The sequence below is a fragment of the Perognathus longimembris genome, chromosome 24, assembly GCF_023159225.1.
Source record: "Perognathus longimembris pacificus isolate PPM17 chromosome 24, ASM2315922v1, whole genome shotgun sequence".
NCBI classification, from domain to species: Eukaryota; Metazoa; Chordata; class Mammalia; order Rodentia; family Heteromyidae; genus Perognathus; species Perognathus longimembris.
The window spans coordinates 5,442,964-5,457,399 of NC_063184.1; positions in this window are offsets into that span (position 1 = coordinate 5,442,964).

The following is a 14,436-nucleotide window of genomic DNA, read 5'->3' on the forward strand; positions in this document are numbered from 1 at the left end:
ACTCCTTTTGAAATAATGTACGGGTACCCCCCACCCATTATCCCTAGCCTTCAGACTGAATTGCTTGCTGATTTGGATGATGCTGAATTTTTGTGTAAACTCGATTATTTGCAGCTTGCGCACAAGAATATGTGGCCCCAACTTAAGGCATTATATGATTCTGCTTCTGTCCCTACCCCCCATTTATTCAGACCAGGGGACTGGGTTTTTGTCCAGAGGCATAACCAAAAATCCTTAGAACCACAGTGGAAGAGACCCTACGTAGTGCTACTGACTACTCTGACTACTCCCACCGCCCTCAAGGTAGACGGCATCACCACTTGGGTCCATTGCTCCCACGCCAGGCCAGCTGACCCCTTTGCCCTGGACGACGCCTACCGTGGTGGAACTTGGGAGGTCTCCAAGCACCTGACTCAGCTGCTTCGCCTTCGCCTCAAGAAAAGAAAGTTAGACTGATTGTTATAATTTTCTTTTTGCCTTCTTTCCTTGCTACCTAGGAGACTAAGGTTATAGGTTCCTGGCTAGGTAAGGGCAACACCCCTCAGTCAGCCTGATGAAGCTACAGAAGATGGATGATCTTCACCCATCATCCCCCCTTTAAAACCAAGGGACCAGAGTTGGTTTTGGTTACTACTTTGGGGCCCTATTGACCCATGCCTTATCTCTATATTATCATCCCCTAGACATGCAAGCCATTGAAATGGACAGAATGGAGCCATGATTGGCTCCCAATGTACCATAAAGTAAAGGGGGAAATGAAGAGTCAGACTTTGAAGTCAGGCCTCACTTTACCATGTGAACCCCACTTTACCACTTGAACCTGAGATAAGCAGGCCCTGTGAGCAAACCCAGGACAAGATTATTAGGGCCCAGCCGGTCAAGAACTCTAACCGCTGGGAATGCTTAACTCTAACTGCCCTGTGCTTCAAACCCTGAGCCAATCAGATTTGTACCTGTGTCCTAATCTTGCTTGCTTGAACACCTGATTGCTGTAACTATGGTTTTTGCCTTACTTGTACACCTGATGGCTGTAACTTTGTTTTTTGCCTTTATAAGCCCTGTGCAATCGCAGCACGGGGCTTCCTCCTAACCTCCACTGTTTTGGTGGGTAGGACGAGGCCCAAGTTGCTGATCGCTTGAATAAAGCCTTGCCTTGCTTTTGCATTTCGGAATGTCTGAGTCTCGGTGGCCTTCTTGGTGGTCGTTTCATGACTTGGCATAACAGTACCCAGTGGCTTATTCTCTATGGCATGAATGATCAGTGTCAGTAAAGGCCAGATGCACCATCTGGGAGACCAATGTGTCACATCTGTACAAGTTAATTTATACTCTGGACTTTTCAGATATCTTAGATACAATTTGATTTTGTACTTCAATAGAGATTATTTCCTACATTGGGATATACTTACTCTCTTTTGTCCCTTTCCTCCAAAACCTTTTGATGGAAAGATTCTTTTTTTTTTTTTTCCAAAATATTTTGGCCAATCCTGGGACTTGAACTCTAGGCCTATACTGTGTCCCTGAGCTTCTTTTGCTTGAGGCACTCTGAGTCACAGTGCTGCTTCTGTCTTTTTTCAGGAGTTTCAGTCTCAGAGTTTCCTACTTGGGTTGGCTTCAAACCGTGATTCTCATATCTCAGCTCCCTGAGTAGCTAGGATGACAACAAGAATGAGCCACTGGTCACTGGCTTAAAATGTATTTTTCACCAGGCTACTCAGGAGGTCAAAAGTGCAAGGTTCAAAGCTAGCCCAGGCAGGAAAGTCTATGAGACTCTTATTTCCAATTACCCAACAGAAAACTGAAAGTGGTGGTGTGTCTCAAAGGGGTAGAGTACTATCCTTGAGCAAAAGACCTCAGGGACAGCACCCAGGCCCTGATTTCAAGCCCTACCCATGATAAATAAGAACACTATGTGAAATGAGGATTTAATCAAGAATTGGGATTCAATGATGGATGGATGTTTCACATGATGCATAACTCCCAGATTTCAGCCTGTGTGAGCTCGTAATATTTCTGAATCATGGAGATGAGGTGCTTTCAACAACCAGCCAGAAAATAATCATGTCAGAGCAACCAGACCCTTTTTTTTCCCCGTGAGTGTTGGTGTTGGGCCTTGAACTCAGAGTCTGAGCTCTGTCCCTGAGATTTTACACCCAAAGCTGGAGCTCAACTACTTGAGGCAAAGCTCTACTTCTGGCTTTCTCTGAGATTAATTGGAGAGAAGTCTCACGGACTTTCCTGGCTGGCTTTTTTGTTTTGTTTTGTTTTCTGTTTCTGTTTTTGTTTTGCCAGTCCTGGGCCTTGGACTCAGGGCCTGAGCACTGTCCCTGGCTTCTCTTTGCATACGGCTAGCAGTCTGCCACTTGAGCCACAGCACCACTTCTGGCCGTTTTTTATATATGTGGTTGTGGGGAATCAAACCCAGGGCTTCATGTATATGAGGAAAGCATTCTTGGCACTAAGCCATGTTCCCAGGCACTCCAGTTGGCTTTGAACCTTGATCCTCAGAGTCTTGGAGTAGCTGAGATTGCAGGCATGAGTCACTGTTACCCAGTAGATTTTTTACTGGGATTGAGAATCCTCAGAGATAACCCAGCGGCTCCCCAGGTCTCCAGGGACCCTAACTCAAGGTGGTGGAGGCCCCACCGCCTCCACAAAAAGTATAAATTTCAAATCAACATGGTGTGTAGTAAATATCAAAGATATATCTGGTTAGTGTCTGTTGCACCTTTTCTATGCTTCCCCTTACCCTCCCCCAATGGAAAAACATAGCTAAGGCAAATGAGACAGAAATTTAAAAAAAAAAAAACTGACAAAAAGGGAATAAACCAAAGAGTGGGGAGGGGAAGACTTTTGGAAACTGGCCTGTGCCTAAGCTCTTTTTGCTGATGGCTAGCTTTCTACCACGTTGAGCCATTGTACCACTTCTGCTTTCTGAGGGGTTAATTGGAGATAAGAGTCTCACTGGAACTTTACTTCCCAGGCTATCTTAGAACACAATCCTTGGATCTCAGCCACCTGAGTAGCTATGCTTATGGGTGTGAGCTTCCAGTGCCCACATAGATAAGTCTGTGTGTGTGCGTGCGTGTGTGTGTGTGTGTGTGTGTGTGTGTGTGGTCCCATTTCTGGGGCTTAAACTCAGGGCCTGTGTGCTGTCTGTGAGCTTTTATACTCAATGCTAGCACTCTATCAATGGAACCACAGCATCACTACTGGCTGTTTCATGGTTCTTTGGAGATAAGGCTCACGAACTTTCCCACCCAGGCTGGCTTTGAACTGTGATTCTTAGATCTCAGCCTCCTCAGTATCTGTGATTACAACTGTGAACCCCCAGTGCTTAGCTTACTGTTCTCTTTAATTCATTATTTTAATAACTTTTATGAGAATATATCAGTAGTGCAAAGTGGCAAGAGTATTCATTGTGACAAAAACAGACTCTCCTGATTTACAGTCATGCTTCCTGCAATTCTTTATCCAGAGATGCCATAGTAATAGCTAAAATGGTTCATATCAGATCTAGAAAGATCTGTGATCAGCCCAATTCAACTTATTTACCAAGCACCTTGCATTACCAAACATTTGGTTATATATTTTAATTCTCATGAAATATAGTTCCTGTGCAGTTACTATATTATTATACTTTTAATTTCCTTTCTTTTTGGTACCAGTATTTATGCCCCCCCCCACTCTTGCTTGGCCATTTGTGCTCAATTCTAGTGCTCTACTGCTTGAGCCACACCACCACTTGCTGGTTAATTGGCCATAACATATTTTGCAAGTTCCACCCCCAGGGGTTTCAAACTATGGTACTGAGACCTCAGCCTCCTGAGTGTCTGGGATTACCGCATGTGCTAAAAGATGGCTCGATATGAATTATACATTTTGATGGATTTGTGTTTCCCATTCAATTGCAGATCTGTGAGGCTTTATCTGTGTGTTTACCCATGCTCCCAGTAAACACCTGTCAAATGAAATCAATGCATTGCAGTCTCTTTCAGTCCTGGCTGTGATTGTCCTAAGTGTACTTCTCTCGCTTTTCGTCTTTATAGACAGAGTACATTTGGGAGTACACTTGAAGGAGTTTGTTGCAGAGCCTGAGGTGCCAAGAGCTGGTAAGGTGTGGTAAGGAAAGGCACCACTCTCGTTGACTCCAACCCTCAGGGCTGCAAGTATTTGCCCTTTTGTTTGGGGGAAGTGCTTCTTTCAGCTTTTGGGCCTGTGGGCTAGAGGGAGCATGGTTGACAAGGACTGACTGAAATAGAATGTGGAAGGATGCCTGCTGTCTGCACTACCTCACCTCACCCCCACCCCGCAGTGAGTCCTAGGACAACATTATGCAATCTTGTGAAAGATATAGAAGGTGTTTATAGCTAATGCTTTTGCTGAAATAAACAAGAGTTTTGCCATCTCTCAGTCTCCTTCATCATCAATCACCTTGCCCCTCAGAATCCTTGTTCATGCTGTGGCTGGCCCGGGGCAACTGGTGCCTGAACAGGGACCCGAGGAAATCATTGGAAGGACTTCTTGCGCACAGAAGTAAGCAGGTAAAGGGACTGGGAAGTGCAGTAGTAGAAAGGAAATAGAAAAAGAAAAAGAAAAGGAAAAAGAGAAGGAGACGTAATATGGGGGCAAAACAGAGCAAAGAGAGGCGGCTCTTTCTGATGGCCCTCAAGGCCTTTCTCAGGCAAAAGAGATATAAGAGGGGTTGGGAATATGGCCTAGTGGCAGGAGTGCTTTCCTTGTATACATGAAGTCCTGGGTTCAATTCCCCAGCACCACAAATATAAAAAACAGCCAGAAGTGGCACTGTAGCTCAAGTGGCAGAGGGCTAGCCTTGAGCAAAAAGAAGCCAGGGATAGTGCTCAGGCCCTGAGTCCAAGGCCCAGGCCTGGCCAAAAAAATAAATAAATAAAAGGCTATAAGTTTAGTTCAAAGGGGCTAGAGGAATTTTTTGAGGTTACAGATTATCTCTGCCCCTGGTTACCCCAGGAGGGAACAGTGGACTTGGCCATATGGTGAAAGGTGGGCCAAGAATTAAAGAATCAGATAAAAATTAGAAGAATACAAGCTCTTTCCCCTCTGACATTTTCCATATGGAACATGATTAGAGAGAGTCTGGATTCCGATCACCAGATTGAAATTGTTTCTATTCTCTGAGGAGAAAAATAAAGGAACCCTCCTCTGTTTATCAGAGGAGGAGGGAGAAGGCTGTCCATTAAAGTGTGAGAGTGTATATAAAGTATAGAAAGTCTGTGTCAGTCTTTTGAATCCAAAGGAGCGTGGGGGGGAGGGGAGAGAAGGACACTGGGAATTTTCAACCGGCAGTATGGTATTTTTTTTTATTTTTTGGCCAGTCCTGGGGCTTGGACTCAGGGCCTGAGCACTGTCCCTGGCTTCCTCCTGCTCAAGGCTACCACTCTGCCACTTGAGCCACAGTGCCACTTCTGGCCGTTTTCTGTATATGTGGTGCTGGGGAATTGAACCCAGGGCCTCATGTATATGAGGCAAGCACTCTTGCCACTAGGCCATATCCCCCGCCCAGCAGTATGGTATTTTAAAGTTTAAGGAATTAAAAGAAATTAAGACTTCCATTGCTCCACATTGGGCAACTGCTCCAATTACTTTATCCCTGGTTAATAATTTGGCCAGTCAGGCATTATATCCAGGGGATTGGAAGACAATTGCTCATGCCTGCCTCAACTGGGGAGATTATTTGTTATGGAAGGCAGAATGGATGGAAAGGTCTGAGCACGTGGTAATATATCCTATATCCCATTTCCTATGACATGCAGTGGGTACAGGTGAATATTCTGGTATTCAGCAACAGACTAATTACCAGAAATTGCCTATGGGCAAATTCATGAATGTGCAACCAAAGCCTGGAGGAAGCTTCCTACTTCTGGGGATAAGATTGAAGAGTTGTCTAGCATCAGACAGGGGCTAGATGAGACTTTTCAAGACTTTGTTTTCTGCTTTCTTAAGGCTGTTGGCCGAATTGTCGTTGATGGAGAAGCTGGCACAATCCTGGTTCGACAACTAGCTTTTGAAAATGCTAATTCCACATGCCAGGTAGCAATTAGGCCCTGAAAAAAAACAGGGACCTTAGAGGATTATATGCACCTCTGTGCTGAGACTGGCCCTTCCTATGTGCAAGCCCCCACCCTTAGGGGGATCCCACCTCACCATCTGCATAAGCAGATTTGGACTTGAAAGGGAAAAGCGAATGGCCCTGCTAGGAGGAGGTGTTTCCAATGTTGCCAAGAAGGGCACTTTGTGAAAGCATGCCCTTAAAATGCAACATGTAGGGCCTAAACCCCAGGTATTTGTCCCCACTGCCATAGGGGAAAACATTGGACAAATGCATGTCACTCTAAAACAGACAAGGATGGCAGGTCTCTGCAGGGAAATGGGATGAGAGGCCAGCTTTGGCTCCCACAACAAAGCAGCAGCCCTCAGAACTCCCCTTCCTTGCAGGGAGTCCTTGCCAATGCCACTGATCAGCCCCGAATCAGTTTCCTCAAGAAGGGGACCGCTGGGAGCACGGATTTAGATTTAAAAACAGCAGAAATAGTGTATCTGGAGGGAGATCTTCTTCCAGTTGCCATCTCCACAGGAGTCTGGGAGCCTTTGCCTCCTGGGACAGTAGGGTTAATATTGAGCAGGTCCAACTGAACTATCAAAGGACTGATTGTCTATCCAGGTGTTATTGAGTAATGATTATACAGGAGAAATTAAAATCATGGCTGGGCTGGAAAGAGGAACCTTGCTTGTTCCTGTGCATACTCCCATTGCTCAATTAATTTTACTTCCTTTAGTTCCTCTTTCTAATGAGTCTCTTCAACCTAACTGGGGAAATAGAGGTGATGGCTCTACAGATAAGGCCTTTGGCTTCAGAGAATTGGACAGGAGCTACCAGAATTAGAGCTTTACCTCAGAGGGAAGCTCTTACTGGCCTAGTTAACACCGGAGCTGATATTTCTGTTATATCTCAGGTCTACACTGGGCCCCTCCTGGCCAAAAGAGGATGGCTTCACCCTGTTGCACGTTATAGGTATGTCCAAAGTTACTCAAAAAAGTTCTGCGATGCTACAGTGGCTAACCAAGGAGGTTCATTCAGGCATTTTCATCCCTTTGTTCTGCCTGATTTCCCAGTAAATCTGTGTGGCCGTGATGTGCTGTCTCAGATGGGTGCTTACATCCACAGTCCCAGCCCAGTTGTTACTCAACAAATGCTAAATCAAGGATATGATGGGATGTCAGGTCTGGGACCACAAGGGAAAGGAATGTTGGAACCTTACCACCTGTTGCAAACCCAGACAAGGCTTGGGTTTTCTACAGGGCCACTGATAATGGCAGCTTTACATGCATAACCTATAAGTTGGAAAACCTCAACACCTGTATGATATAGATCAGTGCCCATTACGTAAGGAAATACTTGAAGCTGCCAAGGCTCTAGTTCATGAGTACATGAGTTACAAGGTCATATTAAGTCTTCTACTAGTTTCTGGAATGCTCCTATATTTGTTATTTTTTAAAAAATTAAAAATGGAGACTTCTCCAGGAATTAAGATAGGTTAATAAGGCTATGTTTCCTATGGGTGCCTTACAACCTGGTTTGCCCTCACCAACATTTATTCTCTTATCTTTTTCCCTATTGGTATTGGATTTAAAAGATTGCTGCTTTTTTTTTTACCATACCTGTATATCCAGGGGATGGGGAAAATTTGCCTTTTCTGTTCCCAGCATTAATATGATTCAGCCCTATGACAGATATGCATAGACATTGCTGCCCCAAGGAATGTCCAACAGCCCCACATTATGCCAGGTATATGTGGACAAGGCCATATGGCCCATACATAAAAAATATCCCTCTGCCTATGTAATTCATTACATGGACGATATTCTAATTGGAGCATCCCCTGAGCAACAATTTCATTTTATTTTCCAAGATATGCAACAGTCCTTATGGATGTATAACCTGATTGTAGCCCCTGAAAAAGTTCAGAGACGATATTCTCTATCATATTTAGGTTATCACATCTCCAGCAGGAGTCACTCCCCAAAAGCTAAAAATAAGGATTGAACAGTTGCAAACTCAATGATTTTCAAAAGTTACTGGAGGACATTAATTGGATTCACCCCTCACTAAAAATTACTTCCAAACATTTGCAACTTCTTTTCTAGATTTTAGAGGGCGACTCCAACCCAGCCTCTCCAACAATACATCTTACACCTAAAGTGGATGAGGCATTGAAAGTTATTGAGTGTGAAATTAGTGAGGCCCAATTTGTACGTGTAAATTATTCCCAACCTATTGTTTTATGTATTTTAAATTCTAGTAAATTCCCTATTGCTGTTCTTTGGCAGGATCCTCCCATTGAAGGGATGTTTTGGGCTTTGCATTCTATGAGTGTAATTAACCCTTTGATTGCTTTAATTTCCTCACTTATTTCTAAGGGAGGCAGGCTCTATATTCAGTTCAATGGGCATGAGCCTGATGCCTTAGGCCTGCATACGACTAGGACTGAATTTTTACAAACTTCCTTGGAATGGAAAATTGCCATGGCAAATTTTCCTGGGCAGGTACTTTTTCACTTGCCCGTATCACCATTATTTCAGCTTGTTGATGGTCACTATGTTACTGCCTGCTCCTTTATTTATCCCACGGCTATTGCTAATGTTCTCAAGGTGTTTATTTTTTTTATTTATTTATTTTTTGCCAGTCCTGGGGCTTGGACTCAGGGCCTGAGCACTGTCCCTGGCTTCTTTTTGCTCAAGGCTAACACTCTGCCACTTGAGCCACAGCGCCACTTCTGGTCATTTTCTGTATATGTGGTGCTGGGGAATTGAACCCAGGGCCTCATGTATACGAGGCAAGCACTTTTGCCACTAGGCCATATCCCCAGCCCCTCCCAAGGTGTTTATTGATGGGTTGAAAAATAATAAAAAAAAAAAAAAAGTAGAGCTTTGGTTGCAATGCCCTCATCATATGCCTGCCACACAGGTTCAATATAATAGCACTTCTACACAAAAGGTGGAGCTGTTGGCTACCATTTGGGCTTTACAACAGTATTCTTTTACTACAAATTTGTACTCAGATAGCCAATATGTTGTTTCTGTTTTACAGCGCATCCAGGATACCATTATTCTTACTTCATATGAGGAGTTGCTGTACCTTTGTACTTCCCTCCAACAACTGTTGTAGCACACAACTCCTAGATTTATTTGTTATATGCGTTCTCATTCTCTTTTGCCTAGACCTTTAACATATGACAATGCCCTTGCTATTAAGTTAACTCTAAATTCCATGCATATTCAATTTCCTGTTAATGCTATACATGATGCCCATCAAAAATTTCATCAAAATACCACCACCCTTTTTAAACAGTTTGAATTAATATGTGAGCAAGCTCATACTACAGTTCGCCAATGTGCCCAATGTCCATTAACTCATGCTATTATCACCATTAGAGTTAACACATAGGGTCTTCTGCCTAAACAATTGTGACAAATGGATATGACCCCTATCCATTCTTTTGGTGGTTTATCCTATGTTCATGTTTCCATGGACATTTACTCTGGATTGCTTTTTTCCTCATGTCACATCAAAAAAAAGTCTTATTTAAGCAATACTTGCAAAACCATTTGGTGTAAACCAACTGAACAACTCATGGGGGGACATGGAGAGGGGGAGGGGGAGGGGGGAATGAGGGAGGAGGTAACAAACAGTACAAGAAATGTACCTAAGACCTAACATATGAAACTGTAACCTCTCTGTACATCACTTTGACAATAAAATAAAAATAAATCTAAAAAATCTTGCTGCACATTTATTTACAGCTATTGCCTTTATGGATTTGCCTCAACAAATTAAAACTGATAATGGTCGTGCCTTTACTTCTCAGGCCTTTAAAACATGTGCTCACAACTACATATTACTCTTACCACGGGCATCCCCTACAATCCACAAGGACAAGGCATTGTGGAGTGAGCCCATGCCATTTTAAAAAATCAAATTCAAAAACTAAAAAATGGGGAATTAGCTTCTCAGAAGGCTTTATCACATACCATTATATCTATTTTTGTTTTAAATTTCTTAAATGTCTCTTACGATGGCTTCACTGCTGTGCAGTGCCAATGGGAGAGAGCTGCCATGCCCACAGCAATGGTTCAATGGAAAGATCCTTTGACAGGAGTCTGATATGGTCCTGATCCCTTCGTACGATGGGGCCAAGGATATGCTTGAGTTTCTACAGGATGGGGAGTTGCCTAGGTGGATTCCAGGCCGGCTTGTCAGCCATGCTGAGATTCCATCGGTTGTTTAAAAAAATGGGCTTAAAGGAGTGTGTGCCTCAAACCCAGAGCTGGAGGGCTCCATTCCCAACTTGGGGGCAAATAAAGGCCCTATCCTCCAAGGGTCAAGAGATAGTGAAATGGGGGCTGGGGATATAGCCTAGTGGCAAGAGTGCCTGCCTCGGATACACAAGGCCCTAGGTTCGATTCCCCAGCACCACATATACAGAAAACGGCCAGAAGCGGCGCTGTGGCTCAAGTGGCAGAGTGCTAGCCTTGAGCAGGAAGAAGCCAGGGACGGTGCTCGGGCCCTGAGTCCAAGGCCCAGGACTGGCCAAAAAAAAAAAAGAGAGATAGTGAAATGGACATGAAAGAACCTCACACCTGAAACCATGTTTGTGGCTATGCTGGCCTTAATAACTTGGGCCCAAGTGTCAGCTGAGGTCCACTGGGTCTACTTGCCTGACCCCACTCTTGTCTGTCCAGTGATGCGGGAGAAACCATCCATCCATGAGAGTGCTCACCAATGCTACAGGGATCATTTGGGGAGAGAGTGCTGGATTTCTAGAGTGCTGGATATTCTAAGCTTATAAATTGGAGCAAGCTGTCTGCTAGCTTGCCTATTTGCATGTCCATACACAGTATACATGGATGTGTTAGTGTAGTAGAACGTACATGTATGGTAAGGTACACAGGGATAGACTATGGCCTTGTTTTCTTCAGGGGAAAAAAGATATTTAGATGGAGAAAGATGGAGCTTATGCATAAAACTTCTAGAATTGCTTGGACAGGAGATGCTGTTTGCCCCACCTGGATTCCAATATCCCCAAAGGTTTCTGCAGCTGCTGATGACCAGCCACCATGGAGGATTCGACATGCCTGTGGATTCGACATCTTGTCCACTGTCCCATTGGTGGGAGTCCCCCACTATGCATTGCAAGACTTGTCCCAGAGGAGTGACGTGATCAATGTGATCTTGCTGGCCACCAACTTGGTCAGCCCCAATGGACAAGCTCACCCTGACATATGGAGATTGGCTTCTGCTTTGAGGCATGCTTGAACTAATGCCTCTTACCTTCATGTATCTTCATTCCAGGGACCTATCCCATACCCTGAATTTGTGTCATTTACTGTGCATGCTTGTATTATGCATCCTTACATACTGGTGGTTGGGTCAGTTGCAGTTGTAAAGGATGGGGATGTTTCATGCCTCTTGCAAAAATAACTGGGTTCTTACTAACTCCATAAGCAATTTTATACATCCTAGAGCATGTACAGTGTTTGTAACTATGCGCCTTCTTATCTTATGTTGCCTGTAAAGTTGATGGTACCATGGTATATTGACTATGGGCTTCAATTTGCTGTTGAAGTTCAAAGCTCTTAGCCATATGGATGCTTTGGAAAAGACATGTTATATGTTAATAATCAGGTAAAACTGCTAAAGACCCAGTTAAAAATGACTTGCCATGCTAATTATCAATACATTTGTGTAACCCCTCTTAAATATGATGAAAATGTGACTTGGACCAATATCCAGCGTCGTATTCAAGAAATCTGGTCCCATGGTAACTTGAGCTTTTACATTATGCAGCTTCAGGGACAGACATATGGTACTCACCACTCCACCCTAAAGGTGGCATATCCCACAGACTTAGCTGCCTTAGTCCTCCATTACTCACAGGGGTTTAACCCAGGAAATGTATGGCAGCACTCCTTTTGGTATTTCTTTGGCATTTTCCTGTTCATTGTTTTGGTGTTTCTTTCTCTGCCATTCCTCCTGAGATGTATGACCTGCTCTTTAGTCCAGGTCCAGGCTGATATGCACTTGCTCAATTTAAAAAACAAAACAGGAGGGAGATGGTGCAGACCTTGGGGTGCCAGGAGCTGGAAAGGTTTGAGCAAAGGCTCCACTGCCATTGACTCCAACCTTCAGGATTTCAAGTACTTGCCCTTTTGTTTTGGGGAGGTGCTTTTTTCAGCTTTTGGGCCTGGGGGCTTATCTGAGGGAGCACGGTAGACAAGGATTGATTGAGTTGTGCCATAAGCCTTCTTTCTGTCTTCTTCATCATCAATCCCCTTGCCCCTCGGAATACTTGTTCATGCTGCAGCTGGCCCTTGGCAGGAGTTGTCTCCCTTCCTATTTAAATTCTCAGCACTTCCTGGCATTATGGGGTTGTCATCTGACTTCCTGTTATCTGGCCAGGTTTATTCTCAGTGCTATGGACCAAATGTGTTTAGCTCTTCTGTCCAACACTGTGCATGTGGCTGGGAAGAGATGGCCTTGCTACCCTCAAAGGACCCAGAACTTCAGCTTAAGGTTCCTAAAGAAGCCTCTACCAGTGGACACCCATTCATGCAGCATCTTTATGAGACACTCTGTATCACATCAGGCTGGTTAAATTTATCTCTTTGTGTGTGTATGGGGCGGGGAGTGTTGGACCTGGATTACTGCAACTGTAGTCAGGACACGGGGGATGCAGAAGCGAGTGGACCAATGCACACTTTATTTTAGGAAGGCCAGGGTTTATATAGGGTTAGAAATCAATTCACAACTTCAAGAGTAAAATTAATACAGAAAGATATCCATGTCAATACAAAAGTTGCGGGAAGTTTCTACTGTAAGGGATGTCACTACTACAAAGATTGTCGCTGCTACAAAGGGTGGCACTACTACAAAGTTTATTGCTACTACAAAGGGTCAAACCAGTCAAGGCAGAACTCTTTCACCTAGCTACTATTTCCTCAAGACTGATTATCTTTGATCATTCACTTCTCTATTTACTGTAAAAAGCTTTTGCTGGATCAGCTGGGCAAACAAGTCTCACAGGGAGGCTCTATGAAGGGGGAGTGGGGGAGAGTCTCATGACAAAGTGGCTTCCTTTGGCCAACAAACACAGGAGACTCTTAATGGAGATGTTTCCCCATGGGCCTATTAGTTTGCTAATAAGGTATCAGAGTAGCTCTGTGGAGGATAGGTCTCCCACTGGTCAGAGAAGATATTCTCCCACAGGCGTGCCTGTTTCTGTGCGTGTATATATGTGTCTCTGTATGTGTCTGTCTCTGTGTGTCTGTCTCTGTGAATGTGTGTCTGTCTGACTCTGTGCATGTGTATGTGTGTGCCTGTCTGTCTCTGTCTCTGAGTATGTGTGTGTCTGCCTCTGGGTCTGTCTCTGCATGTGTATCTGTGTGTGTCTGTGAGTGTGTCTCTGTGTGTATCTCTACGTATGTGTCTGTGTCTCTGTATGTGTATGTGTGTGTGTGTGTGTGCGCCAGTCCTGTGGCTAAATCTCAAGGCCTGTGCACTGTTCCTGAGCTTTTTCCCTCACAGCTGGCACTCTACCACCTGACCCACGGCTTCGCTTCTGGCTTTATGCTGGTTCTCTCGAGGTGAGTGTTGGAAGGGCTTTTGTACCCAGTAATGAGGCTCCCAAGCCGCTGGGATCACACGTGTGACCACGGGCGTTTACCGTGGTAAGCATAATTTCGTAAGATCCCAAGTGCACAGCTTTGCAGCCCTGCAATCTGCTAAGAACATTCTAAAGAACAGCGGAAAACCGTGAGGAGCATGGTGGCTCAAGTGGTGGAACACCTGCCTGAGCCCAGAGCCTGAGCCCTGAGTTCCAGACCCACCACGACCTGTGGATGGGATGTGAACCAGTGCTGGCCTCTGCCCAGGCCCACTTGCAGCTCCTGCATGGCCTGCCTTGGCTTCCAAGGCCACTGGAACCTGCCCCACCTCCGGCTCCAGGTCGCCCTCCTGCCCGCGCGGGGCCTGACATGCTGGCACTGGACCAGACCAGTGTCTGGGCCATATCATTGGTCCTGGGGCTCAGCCTCATATGCGCCAGGGAAAGCTAAGCAAAAGCGCATCCTACCTCACTGGAGGGCGTCCACTGGCTGGGTCTGAATCTTCACACCAGCCCCGCCCTGCTCAGGCCCCACTCAGGCCCCACCCTGCCCTGCCCCTTCCCTCTGCCCTGCCCAGACCAGCCACGCCCCTACCCCCCCCCCCCCCCCGCCCAGTCCCTGGCCCTGCGCTCGATCACGCCCTCTTTGCCCCCTCTGACCATGCCCTGGGCCTAGCCCCTCCTGTCCCCTGGGTCCCTGGGGCTTGGAATATGAAATGCATGTGATTTAATGTTC